The 27,167-nt window shown below is 39.9% G+C and overlaps 1 long non-coding RNA gene across 1 annotated transcript; it reads right to left on the bottom strand.

The window, feature by feature from the left end:
* Window positions 1-7,052: 7,052 nt before the first annotated feature.
* On the bottom strand, window positions 7,053-20,472 carry LOC144018694 (uncharacterized). Its single transcript, XR_013283497.1, has 3 exons — window positions 20,225-20,472; window positions 7,488-7,554; window positions 7,053-7,197 (listed from the first exon to the last, which is right to left on the bottom strand). It is a non-coding gene; the product is annotated as an uncharacterized LOC144018694 (long non-coding RNA).
* Between the last annotated feature and the right edge of the window lie 6,695 nt (window positions 20,473-27,167).

The raw sequence follows: 27,167 nt of genomic DNA, 5'->3' as shown, positions 1-27,167 counted from the left end.
TTGTTTTCCAAGTTGTAATCTCGTGCTCAAGCAAAGAGAATGAGATAATGAATGTATGGAGATTAACATGCAGATTAAAGCAAACTGTAACCTGCCCACTGGAAACTCCCTACTCCATTTATGTATTTATTTATGTTTTAATTAATTAATTAATTAATTAAATAATTAATTAATTAATTAATTAATTTTAGAAAAGCTTCTGAGACATTTTCATCCGATTATAAATAAATAAATAAATAAATAAATAAATAAATGTAAGTATGGTGTATTTTTTCAGTTGCTCTCATCAGCATTGATTGAACACTGTTAAAAAACCAAAAAAAAACAATGTGCGACATAGCATTACTTTTCCCCCCCTTCTCAGTAAGTTTATACAGTAGGAGGGTACTATTTTTTTGCAAAGTTTTTTTGTACATGTATTTTATGTAATTGACAGTAAAAGTTAATTTATCTTCACGTTTTTTTTTTTTTTTTTTTTTTTTTTTTTTACATTTTAGAGGCTTACTTTGTTCATGTTACGTTCGTAAGCTATGCTGTGATTGGTCGTTACCTGAGCCCTGATTAGCTGTGATGTCATTTTCAGTCGACAGCAGGTGGCAAAATGGCCGCCCACTAGTTGGATAAAAAAACAGGTGGATTTTGCTGTTTTATTCATATTCCACAAATACAATATTAGTCAGAATGACGTGTTTAGAATAGTGGTACTGTATTCATACTTCTTTTACTGTTTGTTTGTTTGTTTTTTAACACAAGTATCCATACTTGTACTTTTGCCACCTTGCCTCCTCTTCTACAAATCTTCTATTGGGCTTAAAATGCAAACGTGTGTTCAAGTTCATGGAGCTCCGCGTCGGCTAAACGCTGATCTAATGGGTCTGTTTGCTCGACTTGATGTTCAGCAGCAGGTTTCTCCCAATCTCAACAATTGTGCCTGCAGCTGCTTCTGTGAGCATTTAGTGAAGATATAGCCTCGTGGGGCATTCCCTCACCACCCCGGGGGCATGTGCGCAGTCTAAAATGACTGGAATCAGTGGTATGCGACCTCAGCCTCGAAAGCCCTCTGTGTGCAGCACACATAGCTGAAGCATGACATTCCTGTGGAGACACCTCCCGAACTGAAAGGGTTGAGCTCGTGTGGCTGAAAATGCAGCATGCCAATTACTCCTTCCACAAGTAAAATGATTACGAATGCAGATTAAATGCTCCAATCATGTATTCTTTTTTTTGGTTTTACACTAAAATGCATAAAAGCTAGGGACAAGATAAATGCTTCGCCCATTGGTGAAATATTTCATGAAAGTGCAACTTCAGCGCTCATGAAAATAAAAGTCAGAACTGAAGTGAAAATTTTCATTCGGAAGTGTACAAGTTCAACAAGCTTTTAACTCATTCACTCCCAGCCATTTTCACAGAAGCAATTCCGTTCGCTCCCGGCTGTTTTACTGGATTTTGACTGATTTTGCAAGGCCCAGAGAATATTGTGTTCAATTGCTATAAAAGCATGGATCCTACCCAACGAAAGATTAAAGTATCTTCTTTCATCAGGAAAAAAAATATGTTTCTATCTGTTTCCGTTTTGCAGCAATTAGCATTAGAAGAGAGCTAAGTTTCATCAGTTTTCACAAATCTATTTAAAATTCTAAGTAATTTAGCTTTTTTTCCTAGATGGCCCTGGTTGATCTCCTTTGTTCTGCTGCCACCTGCTGGCCGTTTGTGTAATAATTACCATTTCTGCAACCGTTCTTTGCAGCTGAGAGGCTGCATCAAAGCCTTCTGTATGCTCTAGCATAAAAAAACAAAAAAATGTATAAATACGTCTTTGGGGCACTTACAACATTAAAAAAACGTATTTACACGTTATTGGAAGCAAATGAGTTAAGGATGTGTGTTTCTTTTTCTTTGGCTATATGACGTGTGACATCACATGACATATAAAGTTAAAAACAAACAGCCCGTTTGAGAGTGCTGGTTGTTGACGTTAACTGCCAAAAACAAGGGAATGGGTTGTTTTCCTCACAACTCAGTAGTCAGGGTGGGGGAATGCACATTATGATCAAAAATCTAAAAAAAAATTAGCAATTTTCATTTCAGGTCTCCTTGAAGCTACTATGACTTTAACAGAGTGGCAACACATACAAACACAAGCAGAAATAAAATTGTCATTGAATTGTCTGCTGAAATTCAAACAGAATTCGCCTCTCCCTCCCACTGCTCGTTGAATCAGTGGGTGCTGGTGTCTGTGGATCTCACTTTGCTTCCCTCCTTCCTCTCTTTAGTTTTTCCTCTTGTCACTTGAGATCTCCTCAATTTGTTGGAATTTAGAGGCTTCTGGGGTTGGCGTAAGACTTTGATTTTGTAACCATGGGGAAGGAAGGAAGTGTTTGGTCAGTGCTGGATTTCACTTTGATTTATCTTTCTTTTATTTTTATCTTTTCTGACCTTTTCTCTGGTCTCCTGACCGTTTGAACTTCACGACTCTGGCGAGACTCTGAAGTATCTGGTTAAGGCGAAGGCAACATTATTATTCTTTTGTTTTGAAAACTTGACACCAGACAATGTGCTGTCGCAGATTAGCAGCCAGTAAAATCACTGACAATTGTAACCGGCATGTCCTGGAATGACCTTTGAGCTCAGCTATGTCAAGCATCTTGGACTGGATGCCATTCCAAATGAAGAGGGTTTGTCTACTGACACAGAACAAGAATGAAAGAAGATGAGTTGGATTGTGACTGGCGGAGAGGTGGCTAGCCAACCTACTTGTGTCAGATGTCATTAAAAATCAATAGGGCTTTACCTGTAACATAAAGAGTCTATCGTATCCTATGGATGCAATGCATGTGACAGACTGCAGTGCTAGGTCCTACGGCTACAAATGTTCCTATGAGATGACTGCACTTGGCTGCAGTTTTTAAGGACAGTGAGCGAGCGAGTCATTAATAATGCAGGAGAGGCCAGGCTGCATTTACTACTCACAGCAGGTCGCGTTTACGGTCAATCCTCTCCTTCAAGTACATTTTTACGCTCTGCAAAGAATCGCCTTTTACGGTAAATCTGCTCAACTGTGAAGGTTGGAAAGCGGCGGCTCAGTTTAAAGTCACATACATGGTGTGTGTGTGTGTGTGTGTGTGTGTGTGTGTGTGTGTGTGTGTCCACATCCAGTCACGATAACGAGCTTCACGACAGCTCACCATGCAACACAGACGAGCAGCCCGTGCGGCCCGGCAGGGTGTCTTCAGGGTGCCGTGTTCGAATAACACTGACCAAGCAATTAATCCCGCAACCAACCATCTGATAAGTAGCTCATTATGTTAGATAAGTAGCTCATTATCTTTGTTAGCACGCACCACCGGAGGATTAGCACCAGCGTACATAGGAGCATAGACGTACGCTTGTAAATTTCACAACAGATGCTCAGGAAATTCCCCTGAACATGCAGATTTTTCTGCTGGCTGGCAAGACATTGTAATTTTAAACTATAGACAAAAGTATTTGGACACTTTGACATAACACCAAGTCCCTAAGGCAGTAAAGAAGTCATAATTATTGTATTTATTAAACAAAAAGCAATCAAATAAAAAAAAAAAAAACACAAGTAAATAACTGTGCAAACTACCTAACTGTGCGTTGTTTGTTATCTCACTACCCCATTTGTCTGTACCGTCGTAAACTGAGGACCCCCTCTAACAGCTCCCACTCTGCTGAGAAGACTCTACAAGATGTTGGATTGTGTCTGTGGGAATTGTTGTTCACTCAGCCAGAAAAGCATTTATGAGGTTAGAAGTCAGCAGTCGCCATCAGAGGCAGCTTTTTCCACAGATTTTCCTCAGAATAAGTTCTCGAGTTACGGACGAGTTCCGTTCCTATGCTGGCGATGTAACTCGACGTAGGTCTGATACTTTGTACAGTAATTTCAAAAAACATAGTTGCGCTACCCGGAAGATGCCGGAACCAATATTTCGTGTTTCCGCACGGACATTCATTGCTGACGGACGGCAAAGCGAAGCTAATGGAAACTTAAACACGGAAATGTGATGCGCCTGGTGGCGAGCCCACCTACTCCATGGACGCCCGTTGCTGGAGGTAACAACAACACAACTTTAAATATCTTTAAAATGGTGTGATTACTGTGGGAAGAAAGAAGGTGCTAAGGATGAGAAACGGGCGTCGTAAAGTCAAAAACGTCGTAACTCGAGGATTCCCTGTAGGCTATGAAATTTTGTAGTCAACTATCAGGTGATGAGAGCTGAGTCAAAGATGATGAATTTATGATAGTTGAGCCACTGGTTTCACATAAAAACGTAGCAGGCGTAAAAATTAGGCATTAAAAATACAACTCGCTATTCTGCTAACTGTAGTTGTTGCTATGTATGTATGAAGACTGTGTCGTTCTCTTAAAATTGGCTGATTGGAAGACGAGATGTCAAGTACACGTGATTAGCAATTCAACTTCAAGCATTTGTTATGTCGACTGGTTGAGTAATTGGTTCAAACCTGAATCTACAATAGATATAGGAACCGGCAAACCGCCCAAATGTAAGCCAATTACTCCTCCCTACCTTTAGCTTCAGGCTAGTTAAAAGCTGTGATATAATTGTGACATGTATCATAAATCTAACATCCACAGTAAAAGTGTTGATGGATAAATATTTAATTCAATTAACGGGAATGTTGCCAGTTTGTAAGAGAGCAAGTATTTAATCAAATGAAAGTGTGAAGCAGCAACAGCTGCGTGAATGCGTATTATAGATACTCGAAGGTCAGGCTTCGACACGTATCTGAAAGGCACGGGTGAATAAATGCTGACTCGAAAGTTACACCTCTGATGGGCAAATTTGCCACGAAGGCAGTGCGAAAGGGCCAACTGATGTTGGAGCGCTGCTGTTTGACGTATTTGACAGAAAAGGATCTTCGGGACGGGAATACGCTGACACAGATAACAGCTCACGTGTCACTTGTGTGAAAACAACCTGCGTGTAAACGACCTGTGCTCTACATAACCGTCAGCTTGAGGCAGCGCTTGACAAAATGGATCAACGTTCATTCCAGTAGAAAAAAGCGAGTCAAACGCAGTTCAGTTATGTTCGTTCTTGCAAGAAGTTCGACAGCTCCACGAAAGCAGATTAGCTGTTTTGCATTGAAGCCGTTTGCATGAACAAACGTCCGGGCGTTCCTCTTTTGTTGTTTCACCCCAGGGGTTCCTCAGAAGCACTCCCACAATCCTCCGTCTTCTTCGTTAAACAGACTTCCTGCATTTATCTGGGTGGTTGTTTTAAGATGACTGTTCAAAGGCGGATGCCGTGCAGGGACCGGTGGGGCTGACAAAGATAAAGGCCGATATTAATAAAAGACGAGTAGCGCAGCGACGGCAGCTGTCAAGGCTTTCCCTTATTGAAAATCATACATTGACAAGATAATGGTGGCTAAGCACTTTGCAAACTTGTTAAAGGAGGGGCTAATTACTGCATGTGTTGTGTTTAGCACAACCCTTAATTATCTGCATCAGACTGGCACCTTTTGTTTACTCCACCTAGCACAAAGCTTGTTAGCTGGTAAGCAAATACACTTAACAATTTTTTTTTTTTTTAAGCAAAAGACATGCTAAGATGTGGTACAATCCACATAAAGATCAATCAATTGCCGTCTGTCCTCTTCTAATGTTTTAATTTAAACAAGTCGTTATCGGCAGGAAACAATTAGGTCAGTTCGGTATAATAATTAGGAAATATCCGATCAAAATATTCTCATTTTTTAGGTAAAAATACTATCATTGGATCTATTTACACTTAAAGAAAAACACACAATTTGGTTATAAAATAAAAGCGGTTGGTAATAAAATAAAAACAAAATGTGGAAATATTACCATTCATTCATCAATAGCGGAAAATAATTGTGTGTATGTCGCTTAAGATTAGGCTTTACACAATCAGGATTTTGGAGCCAATCACGGTCGATCCGAAGATGGATCAATCAATATCTAATCATTAAAAAAACAAAAACAAAAAAAACAAACATGTACCTTTGCTCCCACGAGTAGCCAAAATTCACATATACAGTAATTGAAATGAATCGGGGGGCAAAAAATTACAATTAAAGCCTAAAAATTCACCCATTAACTAGGGATGTCACGATGTCAGGTTGATTTCCATTTGTGCAGTTCTAGCACCCTCTAGTGGCTAGTTCATTAGTGCAATTTAATTTTCATTAGGGATGTTTTGGCCTTCTATGTTTAAAATCTATGCTAATTGTTAGATGAAGGGGAAACTGATTTGCTTGTGAAGCGATAAATGTGTGCTTGCATTAGCAAATAAGTGCCTCAATATTGTTATTAGAGATTGTAGGTGGTTTATATGCATTGCTGTTATGTACAAAAACACAATATTGTGTTTTGTTTTGTTTTTTAGTATCACTCACTTTTTTACAATATTGTGCTTTTTAAAATATCGCCCACAATATCGTGATAATTATCGTATCGTGACCTTCGTATCGTAATAATATCGTATCGTGATGTTTGGATATCGTTACATCCCTACCATTAACGTTTATTTTGCAAATCTGAATACTGTGCATCAGATCCAGCCATCATGCCATTGGTGAAAATGCAACTCTCCTTAGCATTCAGGAAAGTGAATTGACTCAGGTACGACTTGGTGGAAACATGGCTTTCGGTCACCAGGTAACATAAATTAGCCTAATGATTGACAAAGAGACAAAAAAGAGGAAATTTAATATCTCATTTTATTAAGATTTCGAATCTAGGCGGAAGTCTGCGCTCTTCCGAGCTCTTGACATACTTCACCTCTTGTCATTTGTCAGATGTCTTTCTCATGATTGTTTTCAGGCACCGACTGATAATCATGCTGAAGTCAAACATCTGTTGGCTTGTTTTACTGCTCCAGGAGAAAGGCGACCTTCACTGATTTTCTTTGAGCGTACCTCCCAAATGTCCACACGCTCACGCGGACGTAAGCAGCCCCCGCCAAAGTCTTTACCCCCACTATGCAAAGCACAAGATATATCAGGGCCTCCAGACTGCTCTAGCAGGTGGTTATCTCACTCATTCTGACCCATGACCCATTCGCCCAGCTGTGGTTGGACTGAGGCCCGATAGGACGCCATTTGTCAAGGTCAAGGAGGAAGTGGTACGACTAAATCTCATTTATCAGCCGGGCCATGGTGGACACTGGAGGAAAACAGTCGCTTGGAAGAAAAAGAGAAGTAAAGCATGAGGCGTTTCGGTTACCAGACAAGGAACCAAACGCAGAACAAAAAGTCAAGCATTTTATCAGTTGAGGTGGGATATTTCTCAGAGTCGCTCATCTTAGTGCAATTGGAAGAAACATGCTCCAGAGAATCGGCAAATCCTTGTACATGGTATCACGTCCTCGTTTGGGAATTAAAATAAAGGCACTGAGCTCTTCTGCAAATTAAGGCATTCGATGAGGATGCATTTTCGCCATATAGCATAACTAGCTAGCTAGAAAACTCACCATTGTGCCAGATAACCAGTGATTTGAATAAAGGTGCTGAAGTAGTTGGCCACCATTTTAGCCACACCTGGAAAAAAAAGAGAGAAAAACAGTACAATGCTATATCTTAAGTTCTAACATGTACAAGTATATTGAAACAAATCTATGATCTTACTTTATTGGGTCTTTAAAGAAAACAACTTCATTCATAGAAGTTTTGTATTGATACCAACTTCTTTTTCCCCTCTAAACTTTTTTTTCTTTGTCAGTGTAGCCTTAATCCTTGTTTGTAATCTTCTGACGTGAGTCATGTTGAATGCAATTTTTCGAATTTGCAACATAAATCAGCTAGGGGCCAAAAACAGCCCCTGACCCAGACTTTGAATACCATAATTTAAGACCATATTTTTAAAATGATGTTTTAAGTAGTTTTAAGTAACCCTTCCCCAAAATAAACGCTGATCACGCTGGGATCTGCATCTTCCTATTGTTACAAATTTGCAACATGTTTAATAGAAATGAAAAATGTAACATACTTTGGATGTATTTTTAGGGAATATTTTTGAACAACAAAAAAAATGTTTTATTTTTATTAAATGTGGTTTCAAATTAAATTTGACGTACCGCCAAAGCTAGCTATGATGTCCAAAGGCCAAAGGCTGAGCCGCACTGTATTTGTTTACAGAGCGACTACTAGAACACGAGTAATATTTCCTGATGTTTATCACAGTGACTCATCATTTGCATCTAATTTCCTTAAGTTCTTCTGTGCCAATTTGCTATTTATGTGTACAAATTGGTTTTGCTTTTTTTTTTTTTTTTTTTGCATAATCTTGTCTGTCCAAATATTTGCTTTTTCTTCTATGTCAATATGACAAATGTGAAAAGGGTTATTAAAACAAAGTTAGTGATGCCCCAAGACTTTTGCACACCATTGTATAATCGAGTTTGTTGTTTTTAGAAATGGGGGGGGGGGCACCCGGCCCCCTTCCACTTACTCTCATATTTCAATTGCGAATACTGTAATAGTGTAACAGAGCTAATCATTTGGAGGTCATGAATGTTGACTGAGCCCGCGGGGCTGTATGTACATTTGTCTCAAGTCTCATGATTCATCTACAGCTGATGTGTGTTTATGAAGCCAGTTGCTACAGACCACTCTTGCTAGCCTCACCTCTGACAGATTCTTGCAGCTGCGCTCTCACCTGTCGGCTGGGAGTTAATGAGACATGAGATGTCACCGGGCTGCCGGTTGAAAGGAGGCCTTTCAGTGCGACCACAATAATCCGAGTGGCTGCGTTGCACGAAGCGTGTGATACATGAAATACACTGACCTCATTTCTGCCGCCTATATGAATATGTTCACCTTAACACATTCACTGCCATTGACGGAAGAAGACGTCAAATGATGCTTTTTTTTTTTTTTTGCTGGGCTGGCAGTGGATGTGTTAAGGAATATGACGACTCATTGGCCTTTGGATGATGTTTGCAACAGACTTTTTTGATGGCCACACATAGTTACAAAGAAAAACAAATGATTAAAAAAAATACATACAGTCCTGGTTATTTCATATCAGCACATCTACTATGTGCTGTAGGCTATACAGTTCCGTCATTAGCTTTGACTACCAGTTAGAGGTGGCTGACCCGTGCAGAAAAATATCATAGTCGCTGTGTATTGAACGATCACTCATCTCAACTGAAAACAGCATGCTGCATGCAGCACAGCTGCTAAAGGTTCTCCGTTACAAAGCGGCCAACGACAACCTTTGTTCCTCTAGTGCACCTCACTCAATTCTCTTCTCTGCATTCTGTGCTGGCAGTGCAGACATGCTCTTGGCCTCGGGCGAGTTTGGCTCGAGGGAGGAGCAGGCCGGCAATGAAAGGAGATATGTAAATGTGCCGCAGGTATTTTAGATGGGACAAACCTACAGAGGAAAATAAAAGGCGGGAGAGGAAACGCTTAATGTGCACAAAGATGAAAAGAGAGACATGAGGAAGTGTCTGATGCGGTTGGAACGGTGAGGCGCTCTGTGCACCGCACCCAATGAACTGGCAAGAGCTGGAGACATGTTTAGGACTCAGGCTCATCACAGAAACTTTCATCATGAGTCCAATGAGATTCTAATGCACAACTACTGGAAGGAAGCAAAACGTCAATGCTGGAATCAAGAAATTGATTTAAAACATTGCTGTACCTCTTCAGAATAGTCATCATTGCGTTGCTCAAGGGTAACTTAATAGTTGTCAGAAAGCAGGCTAGCATCTTGTGAACATCTTGTTGGCTTTACTTATTTTCGTCCACATGATAATAATGCTCAATAATTGACATTTCTGAGCTTCACAAGTTCACAGAACCGCTGTCACAAGTAGCGATAGCAATATTAAGCTAGCATTAGCACTGTAAACAAACCACAGCCAACCACCACCAACCTGGTACTGGTAGCATAACTTATTTGTATAGTGTAACTATAACATGACACTTATCAGTTTGAAGTTGTATTTTTTTCTGATGTACAGTCCATAAAAAAAAAATGTTAAAAAAAATACAAAAAACAAAAAAAACACAGGTAATAAGCCATCCTGTTGAGAAGAAATGTTGATAACTATGTGTTGCTAATGAAGCTCAAGCTAACACCTTCTGTCTCTGGTTAAAAAAAAAAAAAAAAAAAAAAAACTGTAATAATACTAAACTAGCATTAGCACTGTAAACATGAAGTTGTAGTTTTTTTTCTGATGGAGCCTACAGTCCATTAAAAAACAACAACAACACAGGTAATAAACCATCCTGTTGAGAAGAAATGTTGCTAATTATGTGTTGCTAATGAAGCTCAAGCTAAAATAAATACTTTTATTTTATTTTTAAACCGGTAAACTCACCCTTTCATTTAAATTTTAAAAAGTTATCTGTTCCGGGGTCAAACCGCTGTCAATTAGAAACTAGACAATTAGAAAATTGACTAGAGTTGATTAAATCTCATTTCTAACTTGTCATCTCACTTTAAAGTAAACCGTAAACCTCAAATCTCGCTCGCCTCAGATGTCAGTGTGCTCAAGCATTTCAACACCAACCATCTCGTTATGCAAACGTAAGTAATTAATAACAATTATACAAAGTACCAACAATTAGTCATAAATTCCAATTTGGTAGTAGTCCAATGTGCTTAATTTGCGTGCCAACTGTATAATAAGCGATTGTTTTGCTGCAGAAAATACATTAGAGGGAACATCTGGATAGCGCTAATCGCTATGTGTATGTCACATCTGCAAATACCGTCCGCCCCATCATCAGATTTATAATGATTAATAAAGCCACCGCGGTTTCACCTTTAATCCTGGTTTGTGTGCATTCATGTGTGCACACCCTTATCTGATAGGCTACCCATATGCCTTTTAAGGCATTAATCAAGGATTGGATTGTTGGGAGGGTTGGAGAAAAACAAATAAAATGCAGGATTGAGCAGGATTATGCGAGCGAGTGTGTTAAAACATTATTTATTTAGCGCCTCTTCCTGTTTGTGTAAAGGTCAGCGGGGGCCAGAGGGGATCAAGCTGGGAGGAGGAAGCACAAAGATTTGGAAGCACGACACCGAATCCAAGCGGAAGGAGCGTCTGGAACACATCCAGCACGTTTGGAAAAGAAGAAAGGGGAAATTCTTCCGAAAGCAATAACTCAGGGCCATAAGGGTGCATATAAAAAGCTTACAACAGATGGGGGTTTCAACTTTTTTTCCCCCCAAAATACCCTCAATCTATAAATAACAAGAACTTTGGTGTGGGTTCGTATTAAAGCAGGGCAAAAAAATAAATAAATAAAAATGTGTTGTTTCTCCTGTTGCATGAATGGACTTCCCTGCACAAGCAAAAAAGTCTCAGGGTTAGTTTGTGCACAGTCATTGTGACCACAAGTGTCACGTCAGCAACAACAACAACGCCTCTGTGTCTCCCCTGGCGACTCATAATCCCAGCAACTACTGAGCTACTTAATAACGCCAATCCTAACCTATTGTTTGTGGTCTATTTTTAGAGCCGCGGGTCTTTTTTTGGACCGCCGTGACATGAATGCGACGAGCGAATCACAAAGTCCGTATTGTATTTTTAGCCAGGCAAGGCCTGTGATGTCATCAGTGCGGTAACGTGGCTGTGAGTAAGAGTGCAGACTTGTTTTGCAGCCAGCTGAGGGTGGGATCCAGTCATCCGGTGTTTTTTATCTCACGACACTAAAAGGCTTTTTGTTTAAAGAGAGACAAAGGAACAAAACATGTTGTGAGATGTGCGCTTCTAGCTTTAACTGGAAACCTGTTGCAGATGACAGCGTGTCTGATCAGCAAAGAGAAAAATCAGTTGCAGGTTGTAGAAACATTAACAGAATACATTTACTGCTATCTCTATTAGCCCGAAGGCTACCAAGTGACTTTTTGAGACTATTTTACAAATCCATTGAAGTATAATTGACTACTGAAGCACATGCTAGTAATGACACACAGGAACAGTGAGTAGTTTCTCCATGTCCAGGAAGCAAATGGGGGAGTTTGAGGAATCAAACATGGGGCCCTTTACTCACAGACAACTTTTTTTTTTTTTAGCAACTCGCCCACAGCTTTCCAGCTCCCGTATAAAGCTCCTGGAAACTTTAAAGGCTTGTAAGTTATGAGTGGAGCACTCTGAAAGGAATATGTAGTGGAACGTCTGAGGTTCAACACGGTCTGTTCCAGGCGCAGTGGAGCGTGTGGTTTGCACGTCTACCTCACAGTCAAAGGTTCCGGAATCCCGTCTGGGGCCTTTCCGTGTTTCGTTTGCCAAATTCTCCCTCTGCTTTCTCCGGGCATTCCCGTTTCCTCCCGTGCAAAAGTGTGCATGTTAGACTTGTTAGGTGATTTGAAGAATATAAATGTGTGAATCTGAATGTGGCTGTCTGAGGGTGAGTGACCAGCAGTCAAGGTTGAAGAAAATTGATGGATGGATGTCCCGTTAGGTCAGTCCTCAATTCTATTGTTTTTAGTCTGGCAATATGGTGCCGTTCTTAGACCGCTGTAAACGACAAGTAACAAACACATTGACACATTAAACTGAGCATTGTTTTCTTTATTGAGTCAGACTTTTTGATGCAGCTTGTGTTGGATGATGATCCCATTACAATGTGCAGGTGTACGTTCTGTTGTGGCCTGCTGTGGTGGGTAATCCCCGTGCTATGAGTGAGTCATCAGTGAATGTCACGTTCATGCAATCTGATGCAATCTTGTCTGTTTATCTGCTTCCCAAAGTTTATGTGAGGGAGGGCAACCTGTCGAGGTTTTGAGCAATAGTATGTCAGTCTATTCCCACCCCACTTCTTACTCCACCCATCTGCACTATCGCTGTCAGTCCAAGAATTCAGACTGACTTATTTTTTTTTGGGGGGGACGCTTCAAAGAAGCCTCCAAAGCCTTGTGCAACGTGGTGTTCACATGAAGAAATTACTTTATTTCTCTAATTCACGGGCCAACATCCTTGAGTATCAAAAGAACCATTTTAGACCAAATAAATAACAACAAATATGTCTGGAGCTTCAAAAAACGTGAAGATTGTGATGAAGGAAACAATGTGTTAGTGTTAGTCTAATGTACTAAATAGATTTGCACCATAACATAAAAATGTGCAGAATCCAATACTTTGACATTTATTTTCTTCTATCTTTTATCTTCTGTTTTGGGATTTTTTTCCCCTCAAACTTTTCATACTTCATTACATTTTTGCACAATTCTGCCCTTCTGTCAAATTTCTGACATTTTTGGCAATTTTATGGGAATTATTGTAACCATTTACCGTCTACCTTTCCTCTTACTTTTTTGAACATTTTATGGCTATTTTTTGACATGTTTTTATGGCTTTTTTTTAAACTAACAATTTTCTGACATTTTTGGCAACTTTGTCGTCATTTTAAGATAATTTTTTGACATTTTATAGTTCTTTTTTGAATTTTTTTTCTGCCTTTTTTATTTATTTTTTATTTTTTATTTTATTTTTTATTTTTCTGACTTTTTGGACAATTCCAAAGACATTTTATGGTCATGTTCTACCTTTCTTCTTTTGTTTTTGGATATTTTATGGTTACTTTTTGAATGTTTTGTTCTTTTTTTAATTTATTCTCTGACATTTTTGACAAGTCTATGGACATTGTGTGGTAAATTTCTGGTTTTCTCTTCCCTTTTGGACATTTTTTGGTCACTTTCTGGACATTTCTAGGTAATTTAAAAAAAAACTTTTCATCTACCTTCCAACTTAAAATTGGAACTCTGACATTTTTTAAATATTTAATTATTCATTTTTTTGGCAACCAGTTTAGGCTGTACCCTGCCTACTGCCCAAAGCCAGCTGGGATAGGTTCCAGCGCCCTCGCGACCCTAGTGAGGAAAAGCAGTTAAGAAAATGGATGGATGGATTTTTAATCTAAATTATTAATTCATTTGAATTAATAATGGACTATTTCATCTAAAGAAAATAAATGTATATGTAAAAACCCCCAACTTAATTTCTACTCTTTTTTTTTGTTTGTTTGTTTGTTTTAGAGATCCAGAGTGGGCCACACGTGGCCCCAGAACCGCAGGTTGCAGACCCCTGCTCTAATTCCTCAATTACTTGAATATAGACACTGTACTTTATACAGGATTTTTCTGACTGTAAGTCACATTTTTTCATAGTTTGGATGGGGAACGTGGTTAGCATGTCTGTCTCGCAGTTCTAATGTTTGTATGGTTTTTGTGTCTGTTTTCTTGAGGTTTTCCAAATTTCTCCAACATTACAAACCGTATTGGAATACCCTTAAAATATCCGTAAATCTGAATGTGAATAGTCGCTTGTCTTTTGGTGACCAGTCCAGGGTGTACTCACATCAGATATCAGCTGGGATATGCTTCAGCTCACTCGCCATTTTGAATAATGCATGCAGGCTGGGTTACTTCTCACTGTGGCCTTGTTAACTTTAACCTCGAAACCTCCAAGAGAGAAAAAAAACCGCACAAGTTCCACAACAACAGAACTCGTTTTTGTCCTGCCCACCTCCTTCTTTTTAGTGTGTACACATCTATCAATGAACCAATCGGGAATGACACAAAACTCTTATTGCAACTTTCTTTGTGAAAAAGTCTAGCAAGCAACTAACGCAAAAAGTCATTGGCAATCATCACATTTCCCACGTGCGCTTGCTTATTTGCCATTAAGTCCATCATCATATTGATTATTCCTCATTACTCAGAATGCTGTGGGACGTTGCAGTAGGTCCGGGAGGAGAGTTTGATGTAAAGGAATGAATGAGTCAAGAGTCTTGCAACATAGGGAATTAATGCAAGAATGTTGTTGAAGCAGCTATCATCGTTTCTTGAGTATCATGGGCTGCAACAGGAAACTGTGATACAATTTTTTACTGTCAAGCGTGCGTTTCACTGAAATTGAATGATACATGGTTTTATGCTGAACTGAGGATTTAATCAGCAATTTCTTCGAGGTCTCTCTCTTTCGTCCAGATGCTGCACTATCGAGTCAAAATGTAACCCATCACGTTCCCAAACATCACCTCAAACGCTTGGCGCGTCTCGCAGCCGCTCATCTTTGAACTTCCTCAAGAGACAATTTGACATCTCGAAGGGTTCCTCTTCTCTATAATTACAGTTTCCTTCTATTACAGGGCAGTCACGGGACTCCTGCTGTTGTACTCTGCCAGGCCTTTGTACATGCACGCATCAAAAGACGACGAAACAGGAGCTCCCCCTGAAGCGGCTATCCGACGCTCTTTTATGCTAATTAAACGAGAGCGGCGCTATCAGACTGCAGCTATGTGCAAAACACTTAAAGGCAGAGCTGTGCTGGAAGAAAAAAATTATACTTCTTTGTGACTGCTCCTCTTATAACATTAAATAGGCAACATCAACATTTTACAAAATTTATTATCAAATCTCAGTGAAAACATTTGGATTATAATTGATGGATATTAATCTTGAGTTAATACCTGCTTAGGGCATCAAAGTGTGTCAAATTGATTAATACGTCTGCCTCATAGTTCTGAGCTTGTGGGTTTGATTGGGATGGATAATAACTGATTAGCATGTAGCAACTGTGCAATCACACTTTTAACAAATTTGTTAAATTGGCCTGACAAGTGTAAAAAAAAAACAACAACAAAAAAAAACAAGTTAACCCCTGCGGTATTATTGTCACATTAAACCAATAAAACACACTCTTACTTTAAAAAATGAAATCATATGGTGGCTCCCATCTCATTAAAATATTAATAATTAATCACACAAGCATAGAAAGAATAAGATAATCAATGTATAACTTAAAACAATAAAACCACATTTTAATAACTGACAATGTATGACTTTACTATGGGATGTTGAAAAATTGAGTTTATGACACGGGTTTCAGTATTGATTACATTGCCCATCTTTCTTGCAAGTCCATCCATCCATCCATCCATCCATCCATCCATCCATCCATCCATCCATCCATCCATCCATCCATCCATTTTCTTAACCCCTTCTTCCTTACAAGCGTTGTTGGGGTGCTGGAGCCTATCCCAGCTGGCTTCAAGCAGCAGGTGGGGTACACCCTGGACTGGTTGCCAGCCAATCGCAGGGCACACAGAGACGAACAACCACTCACACTCACAAGCACACCTAGGGACAATTTGGCGCGCCCAATTAACCTGCCATGCATGTCTTTGGAATGTGGGAGGAGACCGGGGTACCCGGAGAAGACCCACGCAGGCACGGGGAGAACATGAAAACTCCACCCAGGAAGGCCGGAGCCTGGACTCGATCTTGTGTCCTCAGTACTGGGTGGCGGACGTGCTAACCAGTCAACCATCGTGCCACGGCTGGAGAACAATAATCCATCAAATGTTGCTTGAAAAGTGTGCACAACAATGTTCCATTCCAACAGTGGCAACATTTCTCAAATTTGTACAGTCAAGTCATTTTTAATTATCTGGCCCCTCATTCGTTTTAAATTCAGTAGAGTCACAGTTACATGGCGGAAGTATAACGGACTCCAAGCAGGAGAACGGCACATGCAAAGTACATTTAACTCATTCACTGCCATTGACGGAAAAAGACGTCAAATGATGCTTTTTTTTTTTTTTGCTGGTCTGGCAATGAATGTGTTAAAAGGAACTGCAAGATCTCCACTTGAGGATGATGTAAAGTTGGCTGCAACTCCCGCTAACAAGTCTCGGCTGGTTAGGCTGAGATGCAGAGACAGAGCAGATAAAATATGACAATGCCACAAGCTTTGTTTACTGTCTTTAGGCTGACAGTAAAGAAATGACAAACAAGGCTCTGGTAACGTTGCTGCAGAACCATTTTTTCAAGTGGAAAATCACATTCTCCAATCCATCCTGACACTCAATAGTCCTGCACGGTGCATTCTGGCCGTGACACCTCGGGGTTTCAAAAGAGCGGGACAAAACCTTTTGTGACATTTTCCCACCCTTTGACACAATGGAGCGAATATAGGTTAAGATATCTGGGCCAATGCATAACGGTTCATCTGACCTGCTTCCGAGTTCTACATTTGATACAGGCTCGTGATTTGACCCACATCCTGCCAATACAAAGGTGCGCAATGTGTGTCACCGAAAAACGATGCCACGGACGAGAGCAATCGCCTTGAAAGATGGAGTTTTTTTTACAGTGCGCGAGCATCGAAACCACCGAGGGAGCAAGATTGTGAGATGTTATTTATACCAGAGGTTATGTTATTAGTCATCGAGTATTTGCTGACAAGGTAGGAGGAGATGAGTGGGGAAAGATGAAGAGTGATCGTTGCTCGTGCGTTTGCACTGGCAGCACTTGATGCACACATATATGGACACAGAGGAACGAGTGGATTTAGCAGCAGGATGTGACAGAGACGCTCCAAACACGCCTGACCGAGGCCGAACAACACGCAAGCCTGGCAGCGAGAGGCTGATACAGAAAAAAGAAGCAGAGGAAGGAAGTGAGCCTCCCTCCCATCCCAAATTCATTTTCTGAGCCGTGAAGCTTTTGCTTGAGCTCAGTTCAACAGTGATGTTTAAAACAAATTGTTGTTTAGACAGGACACAGTTGGGAAAACTCCCATCTTCCTTAGAGGCATGACAGTCACCAATATTTAATGATAGCACATCACGTGTAAACAAAGGGTCCGCTTAAGCCAAGATCTAATATACTAATACTAGCAAGCCACAACCTGTACAATTAAATGAGATCATTGGGTAGGACCTGAACTCACACGCCTGGAAGAAAGTCAGGCAAGTAAACCACTACACTGCCAGTGACAAAGATAGTAACGCTTAGGTCATAATTTGCCAATATATTTATTATTGTGGTTATAATTTGCACTGACTGCAGTTACGTCATACTTAGTGCTGTTTGTAATACTGTGGAATTTCTAAAGCAGGCGTCAGCAACCTTTTTGAAAGTGAGTACTTCATTCGGGACTAAGTAATGGCAAAGGATGAAATAACACATTTGCTAACATAACTTTGAATTATGCGGTAATAAAAAGGGATGGGCAAGTATCAATAGCAGGTAGGCTACAGTTACTGGGCCAATACCATTCTAATTTTAGATTTTACAGTATATATCAAAACTAGAAGTGAGTATTCGTACTGGTATCAGTATTAAAAAATCGGTATCAAATGGGTATTTACTAAAAAATGAGTGATATGTGAAGACATTGATCATGCTTATGATATTTGCCAATAATTATCAACAATGATTTAGGAAACCTGCGATTGGCTGGCAACCAGTCCAGGGTGTACCCCCCCCACTGCCGAAAGCCAGCTGAGATAGGCTCCAGCACCCCCCGCGACCCTTGTGAGGAATAAGCGGTCAAGAGGATGGATGGATGGATGGATGGATGGATGGATGGATGGATGGATGGATGGATGGATGGATGGATGGATGATGGATGGAAGGAATAAATGGATGGATGGATGGAAGGAATAAATGGATGGATGGATGGAATAAATGGATGGATGGATGGATGGATGGATGGATGGATGGATGGATGGATGGATGGATGGATGGATGGAATAAATAGATGGATGGAATAGATAGATGGATGGATGGATGGATGGATGGATGGATGGATGGATGGATGGAATAAATAGTGGATGGATGATGGATGGAAGGAATAAATGGATGGATGGATGGATGGATGGATGGATGGATGGATGGATGATGGATGGAAGGAATAAATGGATGGATGGATGGAAGGAATAAATGGATGGATGGATGGAATAAATGGATGGATGGATGGATGGATGGATGGATGGATGGATGGAATAAATAGATGGATGGAATAGATAGATGGATGGATGGATGGATGGATGGATGGATGGATGGATGGTTGGATGGATGGAATAAATAGATGGATGGATGGATGGATGGATGGATGGATGATGGATGGAAGGAATAAATGGATGGATGGATGATGGATGGAAGGAATAAATGGATGGATGGATGGATTAAATAGATGGATGGATGGATGGATGGATGGATGGATGATGGATGGAAGGAATAAATGGATGGATGGATGGATGGATGGATGGAAGGAATAAATGGATGGATGGATGGAATAAATGGATGGATGGATGGATGGATGGAATAAATAGATGGATGGATGGATGGATGGTTGGATGGATGGAATAAATAGATGGATGGATGATGGATGGAAGGAATAAATGGATGGATGGATGGATGGATGGATGGATGGATGGATGGATGGATGGATGGATGGATGGATTTAGGAAACAGATGCAACACTTCATTTCTATAAATCTCTGCAAATGATCACTTCACTGGTAAGCTATTTTTAGACAAGACACATGGGCTACACATGAAGTCACAGTCGCACCTACGGGCAATTTAGAGTCTCCAATCAACCCACCAGGAATGTTATTGAAAATGTTAGTTCAGGAATGATATATGTCCATTATTTCCTACAACATTCCGCATTTTGATTACCCCATTTAGCAACATGTAATTCTATGACTGTCAATCAAAAGTGAGCCTTATTTTATACATCTTTTGTATTTGAGTTTGCATGTGTACGTAATGTGTCTGATGTTGAAAATATGTTCTGCGCATATTCACAGCTGAAAACACGACTGTCAAACGGTTACATGGCGTTTGCACAGTTTGGTCCACCTCTCACCTGGATACTGTGGGTAATCTGTCTGCTCTACAAAGCTGGCCCAAGATAGAGATCTTGAAAGTAGGGCAGCCTGAGAGGGAATCCGTGCTTCTTTTAGTGGATGAGGGCAGTAATTACCCGCCCTTAAGATAGACTTCCCTCGCCCTCTGCGCACCTTCCCTCACAGGCTTGAGCCTGGAAACGTCTATTTTGGGTCTTGTGGTTACTTTAAAAAGAATCTTTTCCTTCTATTTTCAGCAGACGGCATCACGTGGTTTCCTTCTTTGTCTGTCAGTGTTTCCTAATCGGGCATCTAAACTTGTCAGGGCAAAAAAAAAAAAAACGACTCCCATCTGGAATAAGGTCATACGTCGGTGTTATGCAGCGGGAGTCGTGCAGCGAGGCACGAGTGACACCGTGCCACAAACACTGACGAACATTGAATAATATCCGTTCTCCGTCCGATCTGCTTTGCTTTGCAGACGGTAATAGAAACGGGCTGTCACGGCAGCAGACTGTTAGTCAGGCTCTTAATTGTTGGGTAAACACCCCCAATGCAGTTTTCCAAATAACAGGCTTCCCATCGGGTCGCTATCACCTACTTGGCTGCATGAGTGTGCGTCTGAAGCTCTTCCTATTTCCAGCTTTCGTTATGTCTAGCAGGGCTCTCCTCGTTCCGTGTGTCATTTAATGACTCCCAGTGTCTGGGAGGAGACCAGTTTGAGGGGGGAAAAAAAAAAGCTCTGTTAAAACGCCAGCCACTGACATTTCAGACGAAGGAAAAACAAGAGAATTTTGGCGGGAAAAGCCTTCCATAAATCATCTCCCTCGTGACTTTGCGGCGAAGACATCAAAAGAAGTTATCTGTTCAACATGCTGTCTGGCTGGAGCGCGGCTACTTGGTGCATGTGTGTGTGTGTGTGCGTGTGCTTGCGAACCATCTGTCTGAGGGTGTGGGCTTGTGTCTGTGTCCCCCCGGTCTGTATTTGTGAACAGTCTGTTTGCGGGTGTGTGTGAAGCATTAATAGTCAGTTTCAAGGGTGGGACACTGTGTGCCAGACATCTCTCCTCTCCACAAGTTATTGAATCATAATCACGCAAAGTCGACCTTCACTGCCCATCCATCCTTTTTGAACCGATTGTCTTCATTTGTCTTTCCCAGCTGACTTTGACCAAGGGACGGTATACGGGGGTACATATAGAGTCTATAGACCAACAAATATTCAAACTTCAAATGTCACCAAAACTCAAGGATAAAAGCAAAACAAAGGAGGTCATGTGAGGAGTGCTGACTTTAAATGATTATCCAATCCAATCCACTTTACTTCGTTAGCACATTTTAGAAACAAGCGTTTTCGAAGTGCTGCACATTGAGATCCGCATATTATCATAAACATAAAATCTAGTAAAACCAACTGTAAAAATTAGGGATGGGCGAGTACCGATACCAGGTATCGGTATCGGGCCGATACCAGCCTTTTTTCAAGTACTCGAGTACTCGTGACGCAGACGCCTGTAACTGGCGCTAGCTTGCAGCAATTTTTCACCAAATTTCACCGGTTTGGAAATACTTCAAAATTGTGAATCTTAAACTAAAAGAGCATTTTTGTGTTTTATTTTGAGCGTGAAGACTATTGAAGAGTGACTGTGCTTTTTTGTTGTTGTTGTTGTCAAAATTAAAGGAATTATATTTGTTTAAAAATATCTTTTAGTGATTTTTTTTATTTGTCAAAATGTACTACTGGTATCGGCAGTTGGTATCGGTATCGGTGAGTACTGAGGGTCTGAGTATCGGTCTGCAAAAAAGAATTGAACATCCCTAGTAAAAAAAAAAAAAAAAAAAAAAAACAGTCAATAAAATACTAATATACAGTACAATAAGCAAAATAAAATTATAATACATTAAAAACAGTCAATAAAATACTAAACTACAATAAGCAAAATAAAATAATAAATAATATGCTAAACAACCTAAAAGTGACTTTGGATGATCCACTGTCTAAATTAGTTTGTTTACGTATGTTTTGAAGTACAATAGATGCATTGAAGAAGCCATGTTGTGTGGACAACAATAAACGCACATATCCATGAAGGCTAATGACAAAATTCAGGCACATATAAGAGGTAAATATCTCCAGTACAGGCCCAAATTTTGGACATGCGCACACACACATCTCATTCATTGTGTTTGCTGTTTGTCATTACTATTTACATTGTAGATTCTCACTGAAAGCATCAAAACTAAGAAAGAACACGTATTACACGAGTTATGTGCATAACAAAAAAGGTGAAATAACCGAAAACATGTTTTATATTCTAGTTTCTTTGCTCTGATTACTGCTTTGCACACTCTTGGCATCCTCACCTCTGGGAACTCCTTCAATACTGTTGGAAAATCATTTCAGGTGATGACTCTTGAAGCTCATCGAGGGAATGCCTAGAGTGTGCAAAAGAATCATCAGAGCGGAGAGTGACTACCGTATTTTCCGCACTATATGGTCAGCTTTTGAAAAGTCTTTTTCAAAAGCTGACCATACGCCTTATAATCCAGTGCGCCTTATATATGGATCAATATTGAGCCGCAACAGGTCTCGCTGTCAAGACGCTATCGGTGACCCTGCACGATCGGTGACACGCATGCGCAGAAGATCCCGCCATCTTGGATCGCTAGCTAACAATACTAATACTTTACATCAGAGAAAATAATAAAACAGCTGTTTATTCATTTTGGGAGTGAATGGAGTTGTCAGAAAGCTGGTTTATAATCTATTAATAAATTTTGACTGACCTATCTGACTGTTTTGTTGACATTCCCTTTAGCGCAGCACCATCTAATGGATGCATAACGTAACCCCAGCCTCTACTGTAGCGCCTTATATATGAAAAAAGTTTAAAAATATGTCATTCATTGAAGGCGCGCCTTATAATGCGATGCGCCTTATAGTGCGGTGCGCCTTATATATGGAAAAGTTTTGAACATATGTCATACTTTGAATGTGCGCCTTATAATGAGGTGCGCCTTATAGTGCGGAAAATACGGTATTTTACCGAAACTAGAATAGAAAACTTGTTTTCAATTATTTCCCCTTTTTTAAGTACATAACTCCACGTGTTCATTCATAGTTGTGATAGCTTCAGTGAGAATCTACAATGTAAATAGTCATGAAAATAAAGACAATGCATTGCATGAGAAGGTATGTCCAAACTTTTAGCCTGTACTGTATGTCTTTTGAAAGTTTACAACCTCTGATTCAAGTGGTTGTCTTGACAAGTCCTCTACTGTATTCTATTGTCGTTATGACATGCAAAGCAGGAAAAGAAAAAAAGCCTTTGTTGCCAAAAACGACACAACATGCAAGCAGAAATGCCGCGTCAGCGGTGCAAAGCTCAGCTGCAGCATGCAAAAAAGTCTTAAACAAGCTGGTTTCATGTGGAGTTCCTCAAACCCAACCCCTGCACGCAAACAAGATGAGAGCCCACCACATAGGCTGGCTGAGGAGATCTAAAGCTAAGAACGGAGTTCGCCACACAGCCAAGGCCTTTATAAGCTCAAGGTGATGTCCTGCAATCTGCAAGCCTTTTAATAGACTGAAAGAGCTCTTACACAATCCTCTCTGGAAGTTTCCCGAATGAAACGGTGCATAAATGTAAGCATGGATGAAGAAGAAGAAACTGTACAAAAAAAAAAAAAAAAACTGTCTTGGCTTCCCAATGCAATATGGCAATAGTGACGATTAAAAATAAATAAATAAATAAATAAATATATAAATAAATAAGACTGCAGCCGAGTCCTGGAATGACTTTAGAACAGGGGTGTCCAAACTTTGTCATTTGAGGGCCACATACAGAAAATCAGAAGGGCGCAAGGGCCACATAATGTTATGAAGAGAAATTGTGTTTTGTCCTAAAAATTGTACAAATAATTTATTTGTGCTTTTGCATATTTAGAAAAATGCTCCAGTATATAAACCAATTTATTTGTAATATGGCAATAGGGTTTTTAAAGTTTTGGAATTTTTCATTTTAGTTAATTTTTATTAGTTTTCAGGGTGGTTCTGTTAGTTTTTATTAGTTTCGTTCTTTAAAAAATGCTTAGGTTTAGTTTAGTTTGTTAGGTTCAGTATTAGTATTAGCTTTTTTTTTTTTTTTTTTTTTAAAGAAATGTGTATTACTTGTACGCAATATTTAACATGGGAACAATGTCATCTGAAGGAGCTTTTCTATTGGCTGCTGCTAGATGATGTCACCTCTGTGTGACATACTTTCAAATGTCATTATTCCGGTTTATATCAAAATAAATGACTAAAAATCACATTTAAAATCATCCCCAAAGGCTCATGCATTAAATTAATTACCAAAGACTAAAACGAGGGACATGTTTGCTACAATTATAGTTAGTTTTAGTTAGTTTTGTAAACATAAAATGTAGTTTCAGTTAGTTTTTGTTTTTATTTTATTTCGGTAACAATATTGTTTTTTGCTGCGATTGGCTGGCAATCAGTCCAGGATGTACCCCGCCTCCTGCCCAAAGCCAGCTGAGATAGGCTCCAGCACTCACCCGACCCTTGTGAGGAATAAGCAGTCAAGAAAATGGATGGATATTGTTTTTTGAATTTTAGTTTTAGTTTTTTCATTAGTTTTAGTTAACTAAAATAACCTTTAATGGCACCTGTTTTTCAAAACCCTCCTTTCTTATTTTGACCATCTCCAAACATTTTTGTTTTTGTTAATTTATTTTAACTGAGTCAAAATGCCATTCTTAGCATGTGCCGCGGGCCACTGAAAAATGGTCGGCGGACCGCAAATGGCCCCCGGGCCGTAGTTTGGACACCCCTGCCTTAGAGGTTCTAATACGTTGCAAAATATTTTTCATCAGCATAAAGAAAGACCAAGTCGGTTTGGACATGGCAAGAAAGACCTTAATCAACAGTGTGAGTAGTAAGACGCCCTGCTGCTCAAAAATATTATGTGGCCAAGAAAGTTCTGCTTATATGTATGTTACATGTCTGTGGTCAACATCAGGCCCGCAAACTAGTATGGCGCAAGACAGCCTTGTAAAAACCAGTGCCAGACGAAGGCTATAATCCCGACTCGTACCCGACATACAGATCCACGAGGGCCTCTCCCTCCTCCCGAGCCGCAAATACATACATTTAGATTGGCTGGGTGAGGCTCATTGTCCTGTATGCATGCAAACGGATGAGCCGCAGCGGCCACTTGAAACGTGTCAAATGACGGGTGTGCGAGAGCATCGTAAACTCCCGCCACCAGCAAAGAGACACCTGCACAAACAAGCGGCTTCTCTGCTGTTTCGCACTGCAGCTGATGGGCCCTCAAAGCCTCGTTTGCTCCAGCCAACAAAAGTCACACGAAGTTCATCTTCAAAGAATTATTTGTGTATGTCAAATACGACTAGTTCATATGCCCCATTGTTAATCAATCATAATAGTCACAAGGCCACCGCAAAAGCAAGAACCTTATCCGTTTTAAATAGGGATGGGAGAGTACCGATACCAGGTATCGGTTTGGGTCGATACCCCGCCTTATTTGAAGGTATCGGCACTCGCGATGGCGGCCAATATTCCTGTGGACATTAGACAATAGGGATGTAACGATATCCAAATGTCACGATACGATATTATCGCGATCTGAAGCTCACGATACGATAATTATCACGATATTGTGGGTAGGTTGCCGATATTTAAAAAAGGTCGCAATATTGTAAAAAAAAGTGCTCATACTAAAAAAAAAGCACAATATTCTGCTTTTGTACATAACAGCAATGTTATTATTATTATTATTATTATTAGGTTTTATTATTATTATGTTATTATTATTATTATTATGTTATATTGTTAATGCACGCACACATTGAGCTCCTCCACATATTGACGCTTCACAAGCATATTACGTTCCACTTCATCTCACAATTAGTGCAGATTTTAAACATAGAAGGGCCAAAACATCCTTAATGAAAATTAATTTGCCCTAAAAAAGTAGCCACCAGAGGGTGCTAGAACTGCACAAATGCAAATCAACCTGAATTTTCTTCTTTTTTTTTTAATTATTTTTTTTAACACATTTGCATTTAAATACTGTGAACGTGACGACAACGATATTGTGGAAATTTTAATATCACCATATCACGATATTGCGCTTATCGTTACATCCCTATTAGAGAACAAGACAGAATGGGAAATTTTCATTCATTTCATGCAGTTTTCAGAAAAAAATTCTATATTGGGATATATAGTTTTTTTTGTTTTTGTTTTTTATTTTAGGAAATCTTATTTATCAAACCGTACGAGTGGTATGAGTATTTGGTATCAGTATCGGTGTGCCACTCAAGAGTTGAGTATTGGTTCTGTATCAGTCCGAAAAAAAATAAAAAAAAGTGTTATTGAACATCCCTAGTTTTCAATGATAGTCTAACTACTTGATAATGTAGCTCATAATGTGCAGGTGTACCTAATGAAGTGTCCATTGAGTTTACATTCAATGAAAACTGTATTGACCTGACATTCTGTGTTGTGCGTGCGTGTTTTGTCAGCGACAGGCACACACGCGAAAGGTAAACAGAGAGTGCCGAGAGCTCACGCGAGACCACCATGGAGGCGCCCACTCACACTGTGGGGTCCCCATAACTCAGAATTCCTGTGAAATTTAAAGTGCACCAAAAAAAGAAGACTCGGCAGGGACAAGCATTACAATGAGGACTGACAGGGAGATGTAAAAAAAAAAAAAAAACTACTGGAGGAGTAGATGGAAGAAAGGAATGAAGGGAATGTTTGTGCTAGCATCCAGTCACACGAGACAGACACACTGTTGGTAGCTAATGGAATTTTAATACAACTATGTGCTAATCAGACGCACAAAATCACAATGACGTTACGATCAAGCAGAACATTTCAGTTCAGCCCGCCACAATACAGTTTGGTTTGGGAAACATTTTGGTCTTGTGGCTAGTGTGTCGGCCTCACTGTTAATCAGAGAGGTCATGGGTTCAAATGTGGCTCTTCCTGTGTAGTGTTTGCATGTTCTCTTTGAATTTATGAATTCTTCTCCTCCCACATTCTGAAAAAACATATTGGGTTCACTGGAGATGGTTCATTGTCGATATGCGTCCTGCCATTGCCTGACAACCAATCTTGGACGTACATGCAAACGTCACACAGGAAGGCTGGAGTCGAAATTCAAACCATAAAATGTCGAGCTATGAGGCATAAGTGCTAATAACCGCACTTACAGTAACTCAGTTCCTTAACTCATTTACTCCCAATAACGTATACATACGTTTGTTTGTTTTTTAATGCTCTAAGTGTCCCAAAGATGTATTTATACGTTTTTTGTTGTTGTTTTTTTATGCTAGAGCATACAGAAGGCTTTGATGCAGCCTCTCAACTGCAAAGAACGGTTGCAGAAATGGTAGTTATTACACAAACGGCCAGCAGGGGCAGAAGAGCAAAGGAGATCAACCAGGGCCATGTAGAAAAAAAGCTCGATTACTTACAATTTTAAATAGATTTGCGAAAACTGATGAAACTT

The sequence above is a fragment of the Festucalex cinctus genome, chromosome 5 (assembly GCF_051991245.1).
Source record: "Festucalex cinctus isolate MCC-2025b chromosome 5, RoL_Fcin_1.0, whole genome shotgun sequence".
Classification (NCBI taxonomy): Eukaryota; Metazoa; Chordata; class Actinopteri; order Syngnathiformes; family Syngnathidae; genus Festucalex; species Festucalex cinctus.
Note: the sequence above shows the minus strand (reverse complement) of the source record. Positions and strands in the feature narration are given on the sequence as shown.